The sequence below is a fragment of the Prionailurus bengalensis genome, chromosome B4 (assembly GCF_016509475.1).
Source record: "Prionailurus bengalensis isolate Pbe53 chromosome B4, Fcat_Pben_1.1_paternal_pri, whole genome shotgun sequence".
Lineage (NCBI taxonomy): Eukaryota > Metazoa > Chordata > Mammalia > Carnivora > Felidae > Prionailurus > Prionailurus bengalensis.
The window spans coordinates 67,415,427-67,441,787 of NC_057358.1; the positions used below are offsets into that span (position 1 = coordinate 67,415,427).

Consider the following 26,361-nt stretch of genomic DNA (forward strand, 5'->3'; position numbering starts at 1 on the left):
ATATCCCTGCTCTGTGTCTCTTTTTTTGGAAAAGGTGTAAACAAAATTCCTTCTAGGAATACCAGCTCTTTTTTGTTTTCTCTTTGCCCTGTATATCCTACTTTGGGTTGATCAACAAATACACTTGTCAAATGTCTTCAGATTATCCCTTAATTCCAGCCCATGCTTGGTGACGAATAATCAAACTAATAAGCAGTCATAATCATTTCACTCCTTTCTTCAAGTCACAATTTCAAGGTTGCCCCAATACTTAAAGACTTCTTATTATGGCGCCCAAAGTAGTCTGGTATCCAGTTTCAAATCTCCCATAATAACACAGTGAACTTGTCACCACTCAGAGACACACATACACTGCCATATCTCTGTGCCCTATTTCAAGTTCTTCACATTTCTGGAATGTTTAAACCAGTCCTAAATCTCTCTTCCAAAGTTCTAACCATCCTTTGAGGTCCAGCTCAAATAATATCTTATCCTCGGGGTCTTCCCTAACCTGACTCAAATGTCAGAATTATTAGCTTGCTCCTATTTTTCACACTCATCTTACATCACTTTATTTTAACTTGTACAATGACTATTTTTACACATTTCTTTATCTACCATTAGGTTAGTTTAAGTCCCTTCTGGTTGAGTCCATGTGTTATACATATGTTTGTTTCCTCACTGTGGCTTTCAGGTAATGCTCACTGATCAATTATCAAACTGAATTAAAAATAATTTGGTTGATACAAAATCTCTCCTTTAAACATTTTTCACCTAATAAACATTTCTTTAAGATCTGGTATTAACAAATAATTTGAAATGTTACCATCTTTGTCAAAAGGTACAAGAAGTTTATCAAGCATAACTTATTTCCATCATTTCAGAAGTGGCTTGGGTCATGTCAGCATCTGTGGCTGCATGAAAATTCCTATGCTATAGTTTCTTTATGGTAGTGAATAAATTCATAGGTGATTCCTCTCATGACCTTCTGACTCACTATAAATACTGTTTATAGTTACAAATCATTATATTGGAGTTTAGAGCAATGCACATGCCTACAGTGAAAAATGAAAACACCGTATGCATACAGACTGACTGTGATGGCCTACTTCTTAGGAAACTATCTGATAAAACATAGTGAAAAACTTAAGGTATAAAGTAGGCTCTTCTTCCTTTCACTCACACTTCACTGCTCAACTGAAATCTGTAAGAATCACATGGTAAAAACACAGGAATAGCATTTATAGCTAAAGTAGGGCAGGGAACACAGCCCACAAAGCCCAAAGATCTTCTGTTGGGAAACATATCTCCCAAGAGCCTGCTGCCCAAGAATGTGGTTTATGCAGATGCTGTTAATTAACATGACTCATCCATTATATTGCACTTGCTAATGACCTCAGTTCTTATTTCACTGAGAAAACAGAAGCAATTAGAAGAGAACTAATTCATCTTCTCACCACAACAGCAATCTCCATGTATCTTGACCCATATGCTCTGCCATACCCCCTGGTACAAGGCTAACGTCTGTACTTTTGATCTGAATTCTATCCCTGTGAGCCTGTGGAGAACATTGCTCCTATAATAATTATCCTTCTCTCTATCCCAGTGTCAGTCTCCTCTATTTATTGGATCCTTCCCATTAGCATATAACCCTGATGTAGTATCATCTATAAAATAAAACTGAAAAATCAACTTTTAAAGAAACCACATCACCTTGTAGTTTATACCTAATTTTTCCACCCTAGTTCACAGATAATTTCCCTATGAACCATTTAGTCTTTATATCTCCACTTCACTACCTCCTATTATCACCTCATTCCCATTCTAAGTAGGCTTTCATCCCCACCTATCCACTGAAATCGTCCTTGTAAAGGCTTCCAACTATCTCCACTTTGCAAATTCAATCATCAAACCTAAACTATCAGCAACATCAAGAAATAGTTTTTTTTCCTTCCTTCTTTCCTTCCTTCCTCCTTGAAACACTTCCATCACCAGTTTCCAGAAACCACTTTCTCCTGGTTTTACTCCTACATCACTAGATGCCCCTGCTCAATCTCCTTTGCTGGATCCTTTGCTGCTCCTCCAGCTGACCTCCAAACTTTGGAATGCCCTGGGGCCCAGATCTCTCCTTTTTTCTGCATGCATGTATTCCCCATTGATCTCCTCCAACCCCCATGACTCCCATGACATTGCCATGCCAACCCCACCTCTGAGTTCCAGACCCACAAACCCAACTTCTGACTTCACATCTGCACTTGAATATTTGACATTGCAAAATGTGCTACCCAAAACCGTACTCGACTCCCCAGCAATTCACTTCTTGAGCATTCCCCTTTGCACAAAATAAAATCTCCATTCATCCAGCTGCTTCAGCAACTAGAGTCTTCTTATTCTCACACCTGTCAGTTAAATCTATCCACTTAAGCTGCCTTTTCTTCAAGGCACGCATAGCTATCTGATCGAAAGCCAGGTTATGTATTTACTTGTTTTCTTGTTTACTGTTTATCTCCCTCACTAGATGAATTTCTATGCAGCTGGGGTTCTGGACTCTAATGCCTATCCCTAGGACATTCCGTGCCTTGCATATGTGTTAAAAGAATTCTTTAGCTTCAAAACCTACGACCGCTTTGGATTCCAGGCACATTTCCATACCATTCTTTCTGATCTCTTTCAGAATCAGAGTCAGTGGAAAAAGCAAGTGTTCTGGCATTAAACGTGCCTGGGTTTCTTTATGAGCTCTGCCCTCCCACACCCCTGCCAGAAGCATTATCCTCATCATTGACATCATTTATTCAGCACTCAGTATACTCCACAAAGTATGTCAACTTCTTTATACATGTTGTTAAATTGTAACAAGACATATGGGGCAAGTGTTATTATCCCTGTTTCACCCATCACACAATTGCTAGCTGGTAGAGCAAGGACTTAGTTCAGGACCTGCTCCCAAAGCCTCTCCTCTTAACCAATATATTCTCCTTCAGCTCCAGTTCAACAACTTGCCCAAGGTCTCCCGTGGAGCTATGAATGGCGCAAAGAGGACTCAAGGCCACATCTGGCCTCAACTCATGTTCTTACTAATGATGCTGATGACATCAGTGCCATCATCTATAAAGCACAGTGATGATCACACAGAATGAGATGAGTGCACTCAACAGCTTCTAGCTCCCTGTCCTGAGTTCTAACATTTACATGCATGTGACTACATTTTTAAAAGTTTCACGTTGCGTCGTGAAGTTTTCCCTAGTCTCTGTATTATATTCCAGTACATTTGAATTGAGAATTCAAATTGAGAATCTAAATGTAAATGCTACAGATTTTTCAAGACATATTCATATTTATTAAAGTATCATTATATAACAATTTGTACAATTTTAGAAAAATAGCATAGAAAAATGATGACTATCCCTGAATATCATTGCCTATAAACTGAGAAGTTTTACATTATGAATTGTGACAAATAATTCCTATTCCCCTTATAATGTGATTACACTATAAATTTTCTTTGTAATGTTTTACATAATTTTCCACAGAACACTTAAACAAAATTAATTTCTTTTGTCAACATTTCCTCAATGTTGAATTAATCAAATGTTTTGTGTTCGGGTACTTTTATATGTTATAACTGAATTATAACTCAATTTTATTCTACCATTCAGAAATCTTAAAAATTCATACTAGCATCAAAAAGAATATATTCTTTCTCTCCAAGATTTATCCATTGTGTCACATGACCAAATGCTTTGCTAGGCCTGGAAAGGGCTTAACTGCTACTCACTACAGTGATTCTTTCTTACAAATGCCTCCAGTTTAGAGAGACAAATATTTACAGATTTGGAGAGCAAATTTCACTTAGGCAAACTGTATACTTTCTGTTAAATACTAATTTTAGAAAACTGAGGGAGAGAAAAACAAATTCACCTTCCTCCATCTGGCTTACCCTTTGTTACTTTGCTATGGAACAGGAAGAAAATAATGCCCAGGGAGGGGACTGAGAAAATTATGTACTCCTTAATAATATTAAACCAACATAGTAATTTTAACTACATACATCGTTTTAAAGATAATCTATCTGCAGGGTGCCTGGGTGGCTCAGTTGGTTGAGAGTCCAACTTTGGCTCAGGTCATGATCTCGCAGTTCGTGAGTTCAAGCCCCACGTCGGGCTCTGTGTTGACTGCTCAGAGCCTGGAGCCTGCTTCAGATTCTGTGTCTCCCTCTCTCTCTGCCCCTTTCCTGCTCATGCTCTGTCTCTCTCTGTCTCTCAAAAATGAATAAATGTTAAAAAAGTTTTTTTAAATAAAAAGTAAATTAAAAAAATATAATCTATCTGCATTCTGAATTCCCATACAAAAATAAGTATGGGAAAAAAAATAGCTTTCTTCAAGTGACTGCTTGGATAATGCCTACATTTTTATATAATGGTGTCACTCAAGAGCAGTGGAAATTCTCTAAATTTCTCCATGACAAGTCCCATTAATTTTAATTGAAACTTCCCATTCCCAGCCTATCCTTGGCAGATAAAACAGCTTAGAGATTGTAGCCAAATGTAAGATTTCCCAGGAGGGCATCTGAAAATAAGTTATAAGTATTCAAGTAAGCCACCTGTCTGGATGAAGATTTATTCATTTGATCAGAATAGCTTTCCAAACTTCAAACAACCCATGCACAGAACAGATGTAGCTCTTTAAATGCAACTGTTTTTATTTCACTTTAGTTAACATGCATCACAAATGGATAGAGCAACTCTAAAGAGTCAAAATATACCAATGTTCAATAATGCATATTTGTTTATAAATCACAAGATGTAAATAAATGTCAAACCATAGTCTTAAATTTGAACACTCTAAATAATTATGTATACTAACAGACTAGTAGCACTCCCTTCTAAGCTATGTTTCTAAATATAACAACTCATACATTGCAACAGTGACAATGTCATTCAAAAATGTGACTCACAGAGAAGGCATGGCTGTCACTGGGTGTGAGCCTTGCCCAGGACTTCAGCTTCTTGTATTCTAATAACACTAAAAAAAAAAAAAAAAAGACCTTAAGATAGCTGTTCCCTTATATAATCCCTAAGATAATCATCTTAGACACCTATTATGACAGCACTAAAGTAAGTTCCTTCTAGTAACCATCAAACGCAATTCATTGTCATCACCAGAGAAAACTCTATACAAAGTGGCAGGTCCAAAGATAAATGAGACATGGTCCTTGCCCTCAAGAAGCTTATGCTATGGATGGCAGTTACCATGGCAGACAATGGTAAGAGCCACGAAGGGTGAATTAATGACTGAGAGCTGAGAACAGGAAAGACATAGTCTAGTTGAAGAAGACTATATTTGGACACACTTATTAGTTCCATGATTCACTCCAAGTTACAATGCTGGATTCATAAATGTCATTTCTGGTGTTTCTACTTATAATAATGTTTTAACTTTTGATGGGAAATGTATCATTTGAATGTGAGAAACCAAACTGACCCACCTTATGAAATATTTTATGTAAGACTTTTTCACTGAATACTTTCTAACTACCAAACCCAAACTCCCACCTTCTACACAGTTAGATCTCTTGAAGCTTTCTGGCCTTATCGTTAGATGAAGAATAAAATATCCTTCTCGAAAACCTCAAATATGTTGTCTTTTTCTGACCCTAACTCTTCCACTGCTATCTCGTGTAATACATTAACATGTTTTCCCACTCAATATTAAATTTTAAAAAACCAGAAAGGAAAGTATGAAAACAACATGTGTATTTTAATATCATGACCGGATTTCACTAGGTTGGACATCTGCGGTAAAGTGGGGTTTGAAGGGACTGGAGAGAGCAAGGTTGGCATGAGCTAATAATATGTGACACCTACTAGATTCAAGCTGTATGTAAATTAATCTGCACTGCCACCAAAGAAATTGGTAGTATTAATCTCATCTGGCAGATTAGAAAACAAAGGCTCTGAGAGGCCAAGTAAGTTTCCAAAGATCAAACAGCTAAGGACATGCTAAGGTCAGTGCTTACCTGAATTCAAAGTCCAAAACAGTCCCTGATCTTTCTACATATCAAACTATTTCTCTACTTTCATTCAGACATGGAACAAGCAACTGAGCCAAAGAGAACTTCGTTCATGATTACAGAGATTATTTTGTCTCAGTCTCCACTTTCTCTACAAGAAAAAACAGTGGACTAGGCTTCTCTAAAAACAGGCCTTTTCTAATTCTCATTAAGAGTGGTTATAAAGTAACAAGGCTGAGTTTTTAACAGTTTTGTCACCACCATGTATCTGGCATCTAGAGAGAACTGACGTAAGTAAGCATTCAATAAATTTTTGTTGAGTGAGTGAATGGAACATAATGCTTTGTGACTCAAGAACTGGCTCTTGAGGCAATTCTAGTAAAATTAGAAGTACTCTGAGCAATAAATAGCAGCATCTCTAAACTACAGTGCCCCTGCCCCAAATGAGAGAATGGGCAAATTCTTCTTGGTTGGTTAAGAAACTTTTACTTTTACAGTCACACTTTCTGTTTAATAAGATGTTTACAAAACAGGACAACAGAGCAATAATAAATGTAACCTTTTTATAAACACAGGGCTTAATGGAAAAAAAGGATACGAAAGTAGTTTTTTTGATTTACCTTTTGTTTCTGCCCATTTCAAATGTAAATTTCTGGTACTGAAGCTAGTATACATTATGCTACACTGTATACACAGTAAATTATTAGAAAATCATTACTACCAGTAATTATGAAGGCTTAATGCAAAAATTCTGGATTATTAACATCCAGTGAATATATTCCATTCACTATTTTTTAGAGTGATTGTTTTTTAGTCAAAACACTTTTTTGGTAATGTTTCATAAAAGGTAGCCAGCCAATAGTTTCTCTCACTTAATTTTTTAAGTGGCTAATGCCCTTGTTTGCTAAAATTGAAAGTATTCTACAGGGATTGAGAGATTTTTCTTGACATCTTTACGGCTTTGTAAGTAACAAAACAAACAGCCCTTAGATAAACAGCTTTTCACGTGCTCCTTAACTGGCAGAGATTTGCTGGCATATAGCTTTACAAAGACCAAAGAAGGAATCTATAGCCAGTCACTGGGGAAATCACCAAGAAGAAAGAGTTTGACAGGAATTTTTAAGCTCTTCAAAACCAAGAGCATCAAAACCAGAATACCAAATGCACCAACTTGCTTATCTGACCATACTTCCATGTTCAGGGTAGGGCTATATGTAAACAAATTTCTATAATAATAGTAATAACAATATGCAGTTAATGTTGGTAATCTAGGAAGTTCCAAGATAATAAACAGCAAGGGGAGACCATCTCAAAACTTACAACCTAGAAGAAGCCACTCCAACTGTGGTCTTCCCAGGGCTCTACTGTGCTTTACTCATCCTGCTGTTTCTCAGTGTCATGTGGTTTGATACAATTCCTAGGGCTTCCCTTTACTTCTATTCCTCATATCCATTCATTTTCTTTTTCTGAAATCACCATGTTAGCCATTAATTGCATCCTCTGAGGCATATTACCATCACTTATTTAATAAAAATGAAATGAAATTATTCATGGAAGGTAATACTGGTTAAGAAGAATATTAAGGAATGGATCAAAATGATTATTAATTCACAGTGTGTCTCCTGATAACTTCCTTCTGAAGTGTCAAAAAAGATAAATGAAAGGAGTAAAAATGTTCCAGAAGCTAAGAAACAAAGTTAAGTATCTGGTGCATAGATAAGTTGCAGATCAGATTGCTTCTAGAAAACCATAAAACAACATACTGACATATGAAGACACACCTAAAGTTTGGATGCTAAAAGGAAATATTTACAAAACCAGGCAGTGGTTGTTTATCTCATAATCTACCCACCAAAATGTCAGACTTGAGATCAACAAAATATGAAAGAAATTCCTAATTCTTTTATGTTCCTTGTCGGGGTATAGTAAGTGGTTCTTTACCTCTTTTCATGCTGGCATATCATATTCCCATCAATAAGTCATGACATGAAAAATGGAGCGAATGTTTTTCAAAGTACACACATTTTCTGGAAATACTAATCATGCCTGCTGGCTACATTTTGATCCACTCCGCCTCCTGTGAGAATTACTGATTTAGCTGAGTCCTCAATTAGTGAAATGCCTTCTGATACAATGAAGATGTATGCTGTTCCTCAAACTATGTGTGATGGACTGATTTTTTTTTAAAAATTCAGTTTGTTGCAGACTGATATTTTGTTAAATACAATAAAGTGAATTACTAGAAAAATAAAATGAAAAAAATACAAGCATGTTTAATGAGATTCAACAGACATAAAATTACTGTCCACTGCTATATGAGTTTTTATTTTTTTAATGTTTCATTTTTATTGAGAGCAAGCAAGCGTGAGAGCAAGTAGGAGAGGGGCAGAGAGAGAGGGCGACACAGAATCCGAAGCAGGCTCCAGGCTGTGAGCTGTCAGCACAGAGCCCGACGCGGGGCTCAAACTCACAAACCGTGAGATCGCAACCTGAGCCGCAACACAACACACAGAGATCGCAACACAGAGCCCGACATGGGGCTCAAACTCACAGCCCGTGAGATCATGACCTGAGCTGAAGTTGGACGCTTAACTACCTGAGTCACCCAGGTACCCCAAAGTTTCTAAGTACTCTCAATTTCTTTATTTAATTCACAGCGGACAAAAAAAAAGAAAAAAACAAAAAGAAGGGGCGACACCAGGTCAGGTCATAATCACCAAGTCAACCAATTTCAAAGAGCATAAATCTCAGGCTTATCTATGGTACTAGCCAACAGGTTATAGGTCTAAGTTTACAGGAGGTTTATTTCCCCAGGGCATCAGTCTGGATTAAAGCTGCCCCTTAAACCTATGTTATGACTGTACTGAGTTGGGCTACCCAAAGGAACGTATTTCTTAGAGGCACAAGGGTAACTGCAATTGAGAGCAAGACACTTCAAGATGATAAAATCTTTAAGCTTTGACCATAAACTGTACATTTAACAACCTGACTTCCCACTTCAGTAGCTTTTTTAGTTTTAGTAAAAATGTCTTTCCCTGGATAAGGCTGTAAGTAAACCCAGTTGCTCACACCCCCAATGAAAATCTCCAGCTTCATACCACAGTCAGGCTGCCATGAACAAAATATTAAAATGTCAAGTAAAATTCAGTCTCTGTACTGAAAGATCTTACCCAGACAGACAGATATATCAACAATGATAAAATGAAGTGCTGGGGCGCCTGGGTGGCGCAGTCGGTTAAACGTCCGACTTCAGCCAGGTCACGATCTCGCGGTCTGTGAGTTCGAGCCCCGCGTCGGGCTCTGGGCTGATGGCTCAGAGCCTGGAGCCTGTTTCCGATTCTGTGTCTCCCTCTCTCTCTGCCCCTCCCCTGTTCATGCTCTGTCTCTCTCTGTCCCAAAAATAAATAAATGTTGAAAAAAAAAATTAAAAAAAAAAAAATGAAGTGCTATAATCGACACATGTATAAAAGGTCATGGTCTCAAATACCATCTATACAAACAATGATTCCCAAATTCACATTTCTAAATACACCCTGTCTCCTGAACCAAAAATTTGCTCATCCAACTGTCCGCAATTTCTCCACCTGTACATCTGTGGGCATCTCACACAGGTACAAAGTAAACTCCTAACTTCCTTGCCCAAAAGCATAACCTGCTTCTCCCACAGTGTTTCTCAATTAACATCTACCCCATCCTTCCAGATGCTCAAGGCAAAAACCACAGGTCACCTTCAATTCCTCAGTTTCTCATGTACCTCACTTCCAATGCATAAGTAAGCATGTCAACAATACACTCTACCACTTGTCACTCTCCCCATGGCCATCATGTAGGCCTAGGCCTCTTGTTCCTGGATTATTCTCACAGCCCCCAATTTAAGGGACCTGATCCAACCACTGTCTCGCTTAAGTCTATTCTGAACAAAGGAGCCAGAGGAGCCTTTATAAACCCAACTCTGCCAGGTGGGTCCTCTGCTCAAAACTTCCAGTGGCTTTAAAGCCTAAGCCCTTTCAGTCCCGACCTAACCCGCCCTTCTGACCTTACCTCCTAAAGTTCCCCAAGCAATTCCGCTTTAGCTATGCTGCCTGCTTTTACTCTCCTCACTTATGTTAGACGTACCACCTCTCTGACCTTCCTGGATCAGCTGGTAAGAGTATAAGCCCTCTGTCCCACTGCCATCTACCAGCTCTCATCTGCTCATTAATTTTTATCACCGTTATACATTAACCTTATCACCACCTGTCACTCATCAGTTTATGTGTTCATTTGGCACCTCTCCTCATGAGAAAGAAAACTTTAAGAGGACCTCCTTTCATTGACTGCTAAATCTTCAGGGCCACGAACTGTGCCTCATAAGTAATGGCTAATCAAAAATATTTTCTGAATGAATGAATGATCAAAGACGGATGTCATGATCTGGCTGGTTATAGGAAGTGCCAGAGATGCATTTACACAAAACAGATGACATTGAAACTAGGTCTTGAAAGAAGACTCAGGATTGTCTGACATGGAAAAGACTAAAAATATCACTGCCATATGCACATTTTCCACAAAATCTTGAAGCACAAGAATACATTATACAGATGGGGGCACCTGGGGGGCTCAGTCAATTAAGTATCCAACTCCTGATTTCTGCTCAGGTTGTGGTGTCATGGTCTGTAAGTTCAAGCACCGTGTCAGTCTCTGCGCTGACAGCACTGAGCCTGCTTGGGATTCTCTCTCTCCCTGTCTCTCTTAAAAAAAAAATAATAATCATAAGGGAGACTATTAACTTGCTAGCTGAGAAAATTCCCCCCAAAAGAAATTACTCCCCAAGATTCAGAAAAAGGTCAGGGTATGGATTAACCATAAGAAAATTGGGGCTCCTGGGTGGTTTAGTCAGTTAAGCATCTGACTTCAGCTCAGGTCATGATCTTGTGTTTGCGGGTTCAAAACCTGTGCAGGTTCTGTACTGACAGCTCAGAGCCTGGAGCCTGCTTCTGATTCTGTGTGTCCCTCTCCCTGCCTCTCCTCTGCTGGTGCTCTCTCTTTCTCTCTCAAAAATAAAGAATAAAAACACTTTTTAATTTAAAAAATATAAGAAAATTTCCATAGTCCTCATAAAATTTTACAGATGAAAAATTACACAAAATACATTAAGCTCTAAATAAGGTAAACTTGCTCTCAGTAACCCGTTTATTGTTTCCTTGACTATTTTTTTTTTTTTGCCGCAAGTGTTCAATTTCATTCTCCTAGTATTTTCCCTATATGATGGGACTAGAGCTCTCTAATTTTATTTTTAAGCATTTTAAAATTTTAAAAATTTTATTCTTTTTTATTTAAATTTTAGTTAATATACAGTGCAATACTGGTTTCAGGAGTAGAATTCAGTGATTCATCGCTTACATGCAACACCCAGTGCTCATCACAAGTGCTTAGTCCCCATCACCCACCTAGCCCATCTCCCTCCATCCTCCCTCCTTCAACCCATAGCTTGTTCTCTATCATTAAGAGTCTCTTGTGGTTTGTTTCCCTCTCTTCTCTCCCCCCTAATTCTAATATGTTCATCTGTTTTGTTTCTTAAATTCCACATGTGACTGAAATCACATGCTATTTGTCTTTCTCTAATTGACTTATTTCACTTAGCATAACACATTATAGCTCCATCCATATCATGGCAAATGGCAAGTTCTCATTCTTTTTTTAAAAATTTTTTTTTTCAACGTTTATTTATTTTGGGGACAGAGAGAGACAGAGCATGAACGGGGGAGGGCAGAGAGAGAGGGAGACACAGAATCGGAAACAGGCTCCAGGCCCTGAGCCATCAGCCCAGAGCTGGACGTGGGGCTCGAACTCACGGACCGCGAGATTGTGACCTAGATGAAGTCGGACGCTTAACCGACTGCGCCACCCAGGCGCCCCAAATTCTCATTCTTTTTAATGGCTAAGTAATATTCCAGTGTGTGTGTGTGTGTGTGTGTGTGTGTGTGTGTGTGTGTATCACATCTTCTTTGATAGACCTTGGCGTTCTCTCCATAAATTGACTATTGTTGATAATGCGGTTATAAACACTGGGGTGCATGTATCCCTTCAAATCTGTATTTTTGTTATCTTTTGGGTAAATACTTAATAGTGCAATTGCTGAATCATAGGATAGTTCTTTTTTGTTGTTGTTTCTTGAAGACAGTGCTCTGATTTTAAAAAGATAACCAAAGAGAAAAAAAACAGTTTTCAACATCTAGAACTTCAGAGTTCCATGGAATATTCAATGGACTATGGCCATTCTGGAATATTTCTCAAATATTATCTTTCACTATCTGAAATTGTCTTTCCTATATTAATTTTCTTGTAGATTTCTCATCTTCCCATTAAAAAGTGAAATCCCATTAAAAAGTGAAAAGAGAAGAGACTTTACCTCTTTTCTCCATAGTATCCCTAGGGTCTGATAGGTCCAAGCACTCAGAGCACCCAATAAATGCTCAATGAATGTATAAATAAAATTCAAATTATAAATAAATGATTATTTTTCATAAGGAGTTAAGACTTTAACTTCTGGCACCTGTTTTTAGCAGTGCATTTCTCCCTGAGTTTTCTTTTATAAATATTTTTTAATGTTTATTCATTTTTGAGAGAGAGACAGAGAGCAAGCAGGGGAGGGACAGAGAGGCTGGGAGACACAGAATCTCAAACAGGCTCCAGGCTCTGAGGGGTCAGCACAGAGCCTGACATGGGGCTTGAACTCACGAACCACAAGATCATGACTTGAGCCGAAGTCGGTGCTTAACCAAGTGAGCCACTCAGACGCCCCCTCTCTGATTGAGTTCTCAACAGTATCAAAAGTACAAGTTGAATTGTGTCATTATTCTCATGTCTTGTTTTAGCATATTCTAGGAAAAGTATCTCAGCACATGCCAGAGAAGCATGAAGTCTGGGAAATGGTAGCTGTGATGATACAGTGCTACAAGAAACAGGGCAAAGAAGGCAGAGAGATACCCGCAATATGCCAAGAAGTGACACTGGGCTTTATGTCGCCCCCTAGTGGCAGCTGTGCAAGGAATACTTTATTACATCCTCATCCACATTTCTTGCAGTCATTGCACGATCAGTTTAGACTTTAAGCAATGCCAAATGTCTCTATAATAAAAGCTGTAGTAAATTCCAAAATACTAGTGCTTCTTAAACACCCAAACTCCACACACACTCAAATTAGTCTCAACTGTATTAAATTTACAAACCTAAGCATAGAGGTCCAAGTCTCTTCTCTTTTCTCATCATTGCAACAACATCCTTCCACTTCTCCCTCCCCCATCCCACCTTCCATCTCTCACCCGTAAAATTCACTCATTCTTTTAATTCATTTATGCATTTGTTTAGCTATACATTTCATAAACAGCTGTCGGCATCATTCAACAACCCCTTTTCTGTGTTTATAACATTGTAAAATACTGTTTCACTGGCTAAGGAACTACAACCTGTTTTGATTCCCTGCCAATCACTGCAGGTAGTTATGAAGAATGCTGCGTAATGCTAGATGGAACCCTCTCTCCCCTCAGGTTCGGGTTCTTCAGGCAACAGCAGCTCCCTTACTAGCTTTGTGAAGAAAGGGTGCTTCGCCACTGCCTTCCCCACCCACACAAAGGCCTGTCTCCCTCCCTCTGCTCCGCTCCCCATACTAGCCGGCCCTGAACAAGGTCACAAATGTTTCCACTGCTGAGGCTGGAAGCTAGACAAGCCAGACACCTGGGAAGCTCAGTGACGGTCAGTGTTTTAGATAAAGCTGTAATCCCTGCCACAATTGTTGTTTCTCTCCTTTTAAAATCACCATTAAGATAATAGTGGATGTACCTCATTCAGATCTTAAGCAAAATCAAAACCAAAGAGGAAAATGATGTCTAAAGAATATTCGGACTTACCAAGTCAGTATTGTGAGCTATAAGACACTAGCAGTTTTCATTTTTTTTTTCCATCAGAAACAAAAATAAACCAACTATCATCTACTGTGACCATTTCATTAAAAAAAGGGGGGGGGAATTTAACGCAGTTAAGATTTTACTCTAAGGAGCAGTACTTACAAAGAATGAATATTAGGCAGCCTAATTTTTTCATGTGTGAAAACTAGTATCATAGCGAGTAGGACATTTCTTTTTTGTTCCTGAACTGTGTCCAAAGCAGTGGTGGACCAAGGAGCAATAAAGTAACATATATTTTAGAGAAGTGCATGTGAGAAGAGAGGGGTGGCTCTCCTCACATTTCAAGGCTACAGATAGGGATCAGGAAAATCACCCATAAAGATAAGAGGTACCCGCATGAATGGAAAAGACCAACATCTCATTGTCTACCTAGCTAGGCATGCATTTATGAAGTATCCTTACTAACCAGCCCCCTGTGTATATTTAAGCAGGAAATAGGGAGAAGTGGAGACTTAAGGGCCGTGGGATTGAAAGGTGGAAAATGGAAGAAGGGTAGGGGTAAGGCAAAGCAACCAAGTGACATAAACAGCTATCATTTGGCTGGACAACAATGCCACTTAGCTCATCTGAGGTGAAGGGCGAAGTCTTAATTCAGATATGAAACTGAAGTTAAAATCAAATGGACATAAAAAATGGAGGGGGGTAGGTGCCTGGGTGGCTTAGTTGGTTTAGCATCCGAGTCCCATACTGGGCTCAGTGCTGTCAGCCTATCAGCGCCGAGCCCACTTTGGATCCTCTGTCTCCCTCTCTGCCCAGCCCCGCTTTCTTTTCTTCACTCTCTCTCCTTCTCTCCCTCCCTCTCTCTCTCTCTCAAAAAATAATGAAAACATGACAAAAAAAAATTTTTTTAAGTGGGGAACAGAATTTGAGAACTCTGCTTTCCCATGAGAAAGAGCAGTTGTACAAAGTACAGTTGGATACAGTGAGTAGAAAGAAAACAGAAAAAAGAATTTAGGGGTACCTGGGTGGCACAGTTAAGCATATGACTCTTCATCCTGGCTCAGGTCATGATCTCACAGTTCATGAGTTAAAGCCCCACATCATGCTCTGTGCTGATGGTGCAGAGCCTGCTTGGGATTCTGTCTCTCTTTCTCTCTGCCCCTTCCCTGCTTATACACACACACTCTCTCTCAAAATAAATAAATAAATAAACATAAATTTTTTTTAATATTAAAAAAAATAAAAATTTAAAAAGTCTGAACCCCATGAAGACTAAATTATGAACCAGCTATAAAATACTTAGTTTTTTAAGCTGGCTAAAAACCCAAGAAAATTCTATGGATCAGCACAGGTCCCCAGACTGGCTTTTAGGAAAGAACTGATCTAGCCCAAGTCTTCATTTGACATGAAAACAATGTCCTCAACTCATGCTCAAGGACCCACAAGATTATGTTTTCTACCTGTATACGTTCTTCATGCTGGGTATTGCATGGAGAGCACCAGTGCACCCTGGCGGGTGCTGGCTGGTAAACACGCTCATTCCTGGCAAAGTAACAGCAGCAGAACACTACTTTCACAGAGGTGGTAGGGAGACAGACATAGCAACTCCACTCAATCCCACTGCCCCACCGTTCACTAGTCACAACCATTTATTTTTAACTTTTTTAAATGTTTTTATCTATTTTTGAGACAGAGAGAGACAGAGCATGAGCAGGGGAGGGGCAGAGAGAGAGGGAGACACAGAATCCGAAACAGGCTCCAGGCTCCGAGCTGTCAGCACAGAGCTCGACGTGGGGCTCGAACTCATGGACCGTGAGATCATGACCTGAGCTGAAGTCAGATGCTTAACTGACGGAGCCACCCGGGTGCCCTCACAACCATTTTTTTTTTTAACTCATGCTTCATCTTTCCTTCCATTTTCCTCTTGCTTTCTCTTCCCTCATCACTCTTTTCCTTCCACAGCCCCCTTTCCTAGGGTCAGTTACAGCAAACAGCACAAGGACAGTTAAGAGAAGAGACATAACTTCAGATTCTTGTCATCTGAAAGGCACTTTTTTTCTAGTATATATGTCTTAGTATTATTAACAGGTAAATGTCATTGTATTTTACATTTTAGGCCACCCAAATTAAATGGTAAGATTAAAAGAAAATAAAAATACAATAAAGTATAAAAATCATAGTTTCTATTTTAAACGTGCTAAAACTTCAACACCAAATTACTATCAATTTCCATACAGAGAAATTGGGATGAAGTTATTTGTTCATTTTGTTTAAATGTAATGAAATGTATCATTTAGTTCAGAAAGCATTTTTCAATTTGTCAGTCTAAAGGTTTAAAATACACAGGTGTGTGTACAAAGAGTTACATACACATAAATATATAATAAATTTAGGGTACACTGTCCTCCCTTCAAGGAAATGAAAAACTGAAGATGCATTTTATTTCACAATTATGAACAAGTACTTATTAGGCATCTAAGAGGAGTAACTTTATAATAATAACTACCTTAATTCTCAAGTATAAAACAGAACTGATTTCATCTCCTTACCTTAGTAACCATCATTTCAAGATACAAATAAATAGAAATGGCTATAAAAAAATATTACTAATGATAAAAATTTCCAATAATCTGGCTTTGATATTTCATCATCACTACTCAATTTTTCATGTTCATCCTCTATAACTTCTCTCTTAGAATCTAATGAACATAAAAGGCAAGCTTTTACTAGAAACAGTGAAGAGAAACAATGTAGTCTGGGTACTATTTCTCAGAGGCTGTTTGAGAAATGCAGATCAAGTCCCTGATGGCTTTCTTTCTGCATCCTCCACGTGTGAGCCAGTTGCTAGGAAACGTGAAAAGACAGGGATTTCGTGTTAGGCCTGAGGAACAATGAGCTAGCTTAATAATGATCTGAATACTAACACATAACCCTCATAAAGGTTGTCTACCTTAGGAGCTAAAGATTACAAATGATGTGCTTCCAGAGAAACAAATTTTGAGACCTAGCCTTTAACTATTATAAACAGATTCTGGTATCCACTAAAATATGAAGTAACAGCCATGGACATCTTAAAATCTTTTTTTTTTTCTTTCAGCCAGAAGTTGCACCCATCCTACTAGCCAAGCTTACAGATGACAAATCTTTCCACTGCTTCAAGTTATATTTTGATATCACTGAACATACACACACATGTGCACATGTGCATACAAGTACCAGAAGAAAAAAGAAAACATGCACATCACCACTACATAGTAAAATACTTGCCACAAAATTATCAGAAGAGCAAAGGGAAGAGCTAGAAACAAGGGAAATACACACAAACAACAGGCACATGTGCACACACACATAAAATGCATCTCTCAGCCATGGGGCTTGGTGTCCCCGTGTCTAAGAAACAGAGGAAGAACTCTGGATGGGGACTCAGAAAATATGGGATCTGTGAAACCACTGTGTGACTCTGAGAAAGTATCCTAATCTCTCTGGGAATCATTTCCTGGAAAATTAACAGAATAATGCTAACCCCAAAAGATGTTTGGAGGACTGGATGATGCTGTGCATGTGCAAGCATTTTAAAATAGTACAGCACTATGTGTGTAAAGACAGTATCAATATTGTATTTTAAAAATGGCCATTTCAGTGAACAGGTATATGAATAGGATTCAATATTTGAAAATCAAAATTAAGCCAAGTATAAATCGTTAATGAAGGAAATAGAGAATTCCCCCCCACACCAAAATTTCATATGTAATTTAGACCATTTCATTTATATTAACATCAAAACACTTGTTTTGAGTTACTAATATGGGAAATGTAAGGATTTACAATCAACAAAAAACCACCAAAAGAACTTACCTTGGGTATGTTTCTTAAAGAAATGTTAAGCCATGTGTATCAATTCCTCTATAATTTTAAAGTAAAAAAGTATATCAAACTATGAAAGAAGTAAAAGCTTTTTTTAATTTTTTAAGGTTTATTTTTAAGAGAGAGAGAGAGAGAGAGAGAGAGAGAGAGAGAGAGAGAGAGGGAGGGAGGGAGGGAGGGAGGGAGAGGGAGAGGGAGGAGACAGCACAAGCAGGGGAGGGGCAGAGACAGAGGGAGACAGAATCCAAAGCAGGCTCCAGGCTCTGAGCTGTCAGCACAGAGCCCGACGCGGGGCTCGAACTCACAGACCGTGAGATCACGACCTGAGCCAAAGTCGGACGTTTAACCGACTGAGCCATCCAGGCATCCCAAGAGTAAAAGCGTTTTTTTTTCTTGAAGTTTATTTATTTATTTTGAGAGAGAGAGAGAGTGAAAGCAGGGGAGGGGCAGAGAGAGCAGGAGACAGAGAGAATCTGAAGCACACTCCATGTAGTCACTGCCCAGGGCCTGACACGGGGTTTGAACCCATGAAACCATGAGATCACCACATGAGCTGATACCAAGTTGGATGCTCAACCAACTGAGCCACCCAGGTGCCCCTAAAAGTAAGCTTTCAAGTAAACCATCTCAAATACTGTCCTCTTTGTCTTTTCTCTGCCTAAAAGCAGCTTTGCCATCACTTCTACCTTTTAAAAAAATGAATTTACAAACTATAAAAACTGTGAACCTCAAATTCAAACTCTATTTATACGTGGATTATGGAGGCTTTTTAAGGCTCCTAGTAGAGTTTCTTACACTCCCAGTGGAGAACGCCCAGCATCCAGGATCTATTTGTTTGCTAGAGCTGCCACAACAAAATACCACAGACTGGGAGGCTTCCACAACAGAATTTTCTCACTGTTCTGAAGGCCGGAAGTCCAAGATCAAGGTGTCGTACGCTTGGCATCTCTGGAGGCCTCTCTCCTTGACTTGTTGGTGGCTGCCTCCTCTGTGAGTGTCTCCACATGGTCTTTCATCTGTGCAAGCTCATCCCTAGATCTCATCCTCTTCTCCTCAGGACATCAGTCAGAGTGGAGTACCGCCCCCCACATGGGTGGCCCTTAGTTACCTCTGCCCTATCTCCAAATGTAATCATATTCTCAGGTCGTAGAGGTTAAGAAGTGAACATATGAATTTTGGAGGAACACAAAATTTAGCCCGTAACACTCCACGTCCACTTGATCTCAGTGGAACCCTAAGAACTAAGAAATGCTAAAAGGAAAACAGCTCCATACGCAGGCTGCAATGCATTCTTCAAGGTTCAAAATCTCCAGGTCCTTGTCAAGAAAGGAAACAATGCAGCCATTGCATGGCCATTTAGGAGTAATTATGTTAACATACGTAAATATCAACACAGCTGAGGAAACAGAGGTCTTTTGGGCTCACAAACTAAAAGGACAAACACTGGTATGTTCAGCTGTTTTCAAAAAGTTCCTGCAGCTCTATCTGCTGACTTTCCCGTTTACTTAGGCTGGGCCTTCATCTAAAAGAACCACAATGCTTGAGTAGCAGCAAACTCTGTGGAGGGGACACAAATAACAAGCTATTATGTGATGACTCTGCAAGTTTTCTTTCAAAGGAAACTATAAAAAAATCATTAAATGCAGTTCCTGAATATTTCTGACATTGATCTGGTATAAAAAGTCAGGTGAACAGACACGTTTTCATTGCCTCAGACTACATTATGATCTTGTGTATAAAATTAACATCACAAAACACTGCCTTAACACAAAAGAACCATAGATTTCTACAGTTTTTACCATCCTCAAATATTTTCTCATTTCAGCCTCATGAAGATTCTGTGAGGTAGAGAAGGCAGGAAAAGATGAGAAAAATGAATAAGAGTGAAGTTAAATGGCTTGCCCAAGGTCACAAATTAATAACCAAGGGAATAAAAATAAGAATGAAGGACTTCTGACATCTAAGCCAGCACTCTTTATTTTTGGGACTTAATGACATTCAGGGTATTGAAACCACAATCTTGCAAAATTCACTTTGTTTATTTTAGCTCCACGGGGATGTAAAGGTCTATAAATAAAATTTGCTGAAATTCTGCATATGACCACAAAATGAATTTAATCTGAAATAAAAAGAAATCTGATTTCTTCAACAAGTGTAACATTTTAAAGATATCAAAGCAAAAAAAAAAAAAAACAAAACAGGAATTCCCATAATTAATAATACAAGGCACAATTTAACCTAGCAACCAGATGGCATTATTAACTAGATGATAGTAGTCTACTACTTGCATTTTCCCTAGGCTATAAACATTTCTTCAACTAACTAAAATTAAGGAGAATTGAACTACTGGATAACTAGACTTTGATTAATCAGGTTAAAGAAATTAGGCTTATTTAGCATGAAGGGAAAGTCAACTATCTGAATATCAACTATGATAAAACTTGTTTCATCGAGCACTAATTATGTGCCAGGCTAAGTACTTTATTTACATGGTCAATCTTCACAAACCACTTTGTGAAGTGGGTTCTACCTCACACCCATTCTACAAATGCAGGAATAAAAGTGAGGTTAATATATTCAATAATCTATATTTAAAATGCGGCAGAGCTACAACTGACCCCCCATCTGACTCCAAAGCCTGAACTGTCCATCACTCTACTGCTTGATTTCGAACATAAAGAATCAGATATTGCCTATCACAAATGAATACAGGTGATGAAATGGGCCAAAAGAGTAACAAAAATAAAATTTCCAAATAGCATGCACTGTTAAACAGAATGAATGAATGGGATTATGGAATTTCATGTAAAAGTTTTCAAAGAATTACCTTCATTAATTTATTCTATTACACAACAAAATTGTTGAGCACATGCCACAAACCAGGCACTCTCCTAGGTTCTCAAAACTTCTAGAACATAACACAATCCCTTGCCTTGGAGGGTTTGAAGTTTTCTAAGGAAGATAAACATAGGAGAGACTTTAAAAGGTATTAATAATGGTAACAGCATAGATTAGGATTACACAACTGCTTTAGGAAAGGGTATCATAAAGCTATTTTTCATTCTCCTTGCAAACCAGTGATGTAGTAATATTCTGTTAGTTGAGAAAAGGCAAATTGCTGATGGGCCAAAGTTATGTGGAATACACAACTTTCTGACAGGCAGCCTTGATCCAAAGACAAAATTTCTACCATCTAAATAGTAAGTGAAGGTCAATCTTATGGTATAGTACTGTAAGGTCAATTTTAGATCTCAAAAAATTTTAAAGGAGAATTAATTGTATATCCTTCAGAATGTTACACACACAAAAATTTTTTTGAAACTGACCTTTAATCATAATGTGAAAGAAAGAAATCAAGTTATACTGTTTTACAGAATCTGTTGATGAGCTGACCCTCCTACATCACAATGTCTGTCCCATAAGGACTAATGGAGCAAACTGGAGCTTATGTTTCAAAACCAGGAAAAGCTGCACCTCTTGCAAACAAATGATAATTTTTATCAAATGAGCATCACAAATGTAATAAGTGATCATGTCACCCTCTTTCCCCTGGCTATTAGCATTTTTTATAAAGTGACATTTAAATTTCTTTATACCTACCCTATTATACACATACAAGAATTGAAAGAGGCTTTTTTTAGAAATATACAAAGCAAATAGAAATAACCCCCCAAAAAACATTACGTGATGAAACATGAGTTAGAGACTCCGGTTCTTCAAGTCTCATGGCTAAATGACTCAGCAGGTTAGCAATAAATAAGAAGAAATAATGAAACCGGTAAGAGTTTCTAAAAGAGTTACATAAGCTTGCAGATAAGATAATAGAATGTTATGTTAGTGACCTTCCAATAATGCCCACACAAGCACATTACAGTCCTTTAACACAAAATGCCCATTTGATCACTCATAGATGTTACATAGCGTGTTCTTCAAAGGTGAGCCTCTCTACAAGGTGCAACTAGTGACTTCCAACCCCCAGAAACATAGAAACCTGGGATAAAATCTGGAATGCCCAAGGTCTGTGGGGTAAGGTGATGTTTCCTTTTGACCTCTGACTGCCTACATATATGTCTCAGTCCTCCTGTCTCCCCATCCACACACTGAACTTGTCATTTTTCTTGACATGGACACAAACTGATGTGAAGCAGACTGCTTCAGCCATCAACCATGACTTCCCCACCAAAAAAGAAAACTATATCCAGAGTTGGTCATGGCAGACCTTTTAGCTACACAGGTGTGGCTATCAACAGAGTGACAAAAGACAAGAGCACCTCTTGGGACATGGAAACCATCTACAGTAACACATCCCCTCAATGTTGCTAACCTCAGTTGAGGGGGCTGTTGGGCCCAGTCAGGGTCTCATTCTTGGACCAGGGGAACCAGAAAGGGAGAAAGTTCAGATATTGAAATGTTTCAATTTCCAAAGTTCATTAAAATGCTTTTATTAAGATAAAATAGATAAAAGATCTATTATTGCATTATCCTGAACAAGTACTGTTACTGAAAACAGAAATACATGTGTATTTGTTAGTGATACTCAATATTTTTGCATTTTTCTATCTATTGAGGCTCCAGTTGCAAATTCATATCTTTATATAGGATTTAAATTCTGTATATACTGCAATATATAAACAGAAATAGGTTATTTCTAATATTTATGTACTGCCTTGTCTGAATGTTATAGATGATATTTAAAAACAAAAAGCATGGGGCGCCTGGGTGGCTCAGTTGGTTAAGCATCCAACTTCAGCTCAGGTCACGATCTCACGTTCCGTGAGTTCGAGCCCCGCGTCGGGCTCTGGCCTGATGGCTCAGAGCCTGGAGCCTGCTTCCGGTTGTGTGTCTCCCTCTCTCTCTGCCCCTCCCCCATTCATGCTCTGTCTCTCTCTGTCTCAAAATAAATAAACGTTAAAAAAATTTTTTTTAAAACAAAAAGCAAAGCAAAACAAAAAAAATTAAACTTTTCATAGATAATTGAAACTAGTTACTTTAAAATCATCTTGTTCACATCTATTCACTCACCTACCTTCAGTTCATACTCTTTCCTCAAAATAAGAAATTTTCAGGTGAAAATATATTTCGAACAATTTGAACACTGAAACACTCTCAATGTGAAACAATGTGTAGGATAATAGTTATTTATCTGCCTTACTCCATCTTACTAACCAACAATCAGAAATATTCCTTTCACACTAAATAAACCCCAGGATTGTGGGATGAGTCTCCCCTATTAATTTTGAGTTGGGGGCATCTGGGTGGCTCAGCTGGCTAAGCATTCCACTTCAGCTCAGGTCATGATCTCTCTGTTTGTGCGTCTGAGCCCTGCATCTGGCTCTGTGCGGTCAGTGAGGAGCCTGCTTCAGATCCTCTGTCTCCCTCTCTCTCTCTCTCTGCCCCTCCCCCGCTCTCTCTCTCAAAAATAAATGAACATTGAATTTTTTTAAATTTATTTTGAGTTGGAGTACTTGAAATAGCTGTCAAATATAAAGAATTCACATTTTTTATGAGATAGTCAATCATACAAATCATGATTCTTACTGTGGAGTGACATCATCAAAAAGTAAAAATATTTTAGCAATTTCAAGAGTAAAATTTCTGGAGGTTTTTCAGTAACAAACTGCTAAGCAAAGAAAGTTATAAGTTTTTTTATTATTTGTAGTGATTATTATTGCAGTTTCTTTTTGTTAGTATTTCTACCTTCCTGTACTTAAAAAGACAAGGAGAATTGAAGCAGTTAACATATTTCTGGCTTGCAAATTAAATATTTGCTTATTCTATCACTTTATATATGAGAATATTTTATCTGAAAATTGGGCAAAGGAAGTATTTTACAATGAACAATTTCAAGATATGAATACAAATCAGTAGTACACAAAAAGGCTTTTTATTTTTAAAATAAATTTATATCTCCTTTGCCCATTTCTTTACACATTAATCCGCTCTACCTCTAGCAACAACTAATCTATCTGTGAGGGTTTTTCTACTTAAAAAAAAATTTTTTAATGTTTATTTTTGAGAGAGAGAACACACCCAAGTGGAGGAGGGGCAGAGACAGAGAGGTAGACACAGAATCTGAAGCAGGCTCCAGTCTCTGAGCTGTCAACACAGAGCCCCACATGGGGCTCGAACTCACAAACTGTGAGATCATGACCTGAGCCAAAGTCAGGTGCTTAACCGACTGAGCAACCCAGGCACCCCTATTATTATTATTATTATTATTTAATTAGAGAGATCACATGGTATTTGTCTTTATCTGTCTGACCTATTTCACACAGTATAATGCCCTGAAGGTCCATACCTGTTGTCACAAATGGCAAGAGTTCATTCTTTTATACGGGTGGAAATATCCCATTATCTGTGTGTGTGTATGTTTATCCATTCATTCACCAATGGATACTAAGGTTGTTTCAATATCCTGGCTATTGCAAATAATGCTGCAACAAGCATGGGGTGTACATATCTTTTTGAGTTAGTGTTTTTGTCTTCTTTGGATAAATACCCAAAAATGTAATTGCTGGGTTAATGGTAATTCTACTTTAAAGTTTTTGAGGAAACTCCATACTGGTTTCCATAGTGGAGAAACTATTTATATTTCCAAATCTGTGCTAACACTTGCTATTTCTTGTCCTTTTAATAGTCATTCTAATAGATATAAGGTGGTATCTCATTGTGGTTTTGATTTGCATAATTAGTCACAATGACTATGTTCAGCTTTTTTTCAAGTACCTGTTGGCTATTTGTAAATCTTTGAAAAAAAATATCTATTCAGATTCAACACCCCCCCACACACACACATTTTAAATCGATTGTTTGGTTTTTCACTACTGAGGGTTTTTTTGAGGTCTTTATATATGTTGGAATCAGCCCCTTATCAGATTTATGATTTGCAAACATTTAATCCCATTAAGATGCCTTTTCATTTTCTTGATGGTTTCCTTTGCTATGGAGAAGTTTTTAAGTATTATGTAGTCCCACTTGACTTATTTTTTCCTGTTGCTTTTGCTTTTGGTGTCAGATTAAAAACAATAATAATCACTGCCAAGACCTATGTCAAGGAGCTTACACCTTATGTTGTCTTCTAAGAGCTTCCTGATTGCAGGTCTTATATTCAAGTCTTCAATCTGTTTCGATTGTGAGTATGCTATAGAATGGTGGTCAACTTTCATTCCTTTGCATGTGGCTGTGCAGTTTTCCCAACACCATTTATTGAAGACACTATCCTTTCCCAATAATATATTCTTAGCTCCTTTGCTGTAAATTAATTGACCATATATTGGTGTGTTTATTTCTGGGCTCTTTATTCTTTTCCTTTGATTTATGGGTCTGTTTTTATGCCAATACCATACAGTTTTGACAGTCTGAATCAGGGAGCATATGCCTCCAGTTTTATTCTATCTCAAAATTGCTTTGGCTATTTTGGGATTTTGTGTGTGTGTGTGTGTGTGTGTGTGTGTGTGTGTGTGTGTGTGTGGTTACATATAAATTTTAGGATTATTTGTTCTATTTCTTTGAAAAATGTCATTGGAATTTTGATATAGATTGCACAGATTCTATAGACTGCTTTGGTTAGCATGGACATTTTAACAACATTGACTCTTACAATTTATTTCTGTCTTCTTCAATTTATTTCATTAATATCTTACAGTTTTCAGCATACAGATATTTCACTTACTTGACTAAATTTATCCAAGGAAATTTATTATTTTTGATGCATATGTAATTGGGATTATTTTCTTTGTCTGAAAGTTTATTATCAGTGTATTGAAACACAACAAACAGAATTTTTGTGTACTGATTTTGTATCCTGAAACTTAATTCATCTATTAGTACTAATAGGTTTTTGATGGAGTCTTTAGGATTTTCCAAATACATCATGCTATTTGCAAATAGTGACAGTTTTGTCAATTCCTTTTCAATTCGGATGGCTTTATTTCCTTTTCTTGCCTAATTATTCTAGTGAGGACTTCCAATACTATGCTGAATAGCAGTGACAAGAATGGGCACCCTTGTCTTGTTCCTGAAAGAACAATATTAGTTGTGGCTTTGTCATATATGTCCTTATTGTATGAAGGTACATTCCCTCTATACCCATTTTGTTAAGAGTTTTTAATCATAAATGGAAGGTGAATTTTCTCAAATGCTTTTTCTGCATTTTGAGATGATCATATAATTTTTATCCTACCATTTGTTAATGTGGTGTATCACACTAGTTCATTTACAGATGTTGAACCATCCTTGCATCCCTGGAATAAATATCCCACTTTATCATGGTACATAATCCTTTTTAATGCACTGTTGAATTCAGTTTGCTGATATATTGTTGAGGACTTTTGCATCTATGTTCTTCAAGGATATTGGCCTGTAATTTCTCTTCCTGTGGCACCCCTGTCTGGTTTTGATATCAGGGCAATGTTTTCTTGTTTTTCCTGTCTGGATGATTTATCCACTGATGTCAATGGGGTATTAAACTCATTAGTATGTAATGCTGCCTATCTCTCCCTTTAAGTCTATTAATATTTGCTTTTGTATATTTAGTGCTTCTATGTTGGGTACATAAATAGTTACAAATGTTATACCCTCCTGCTGGATTGAGCCCTTTATCATTATGTAACACCCATTTGT

The 26,361-nt window shown here is 37.9% G+C and overlaps 1 protein-coding gene and 1 non-coding gene across 2 annotated transcripts in view; one reads left to right on the top strand and one right to left on the bottom strand.

Annotated features, from left to right (window-relative positions):
* Positions 1 to 26,361, bottom strand: part of SLC2A13 (solute carrier family 2 member 13) — a 376,609-nt gene that overhangs the window by 230,790 nt on the left and 119,458 nt on the right. The gene's annotated exons all lie outside the window — the stretch shown is intronic.
* Positions 21,668 to 21,806, top strand: LOC122474162. The gene has a single exon (XR_006294842.1). It is a non-coding gene; the product is annotated as a small nucleolar RNA SNORA67 (small nucleolar RNA).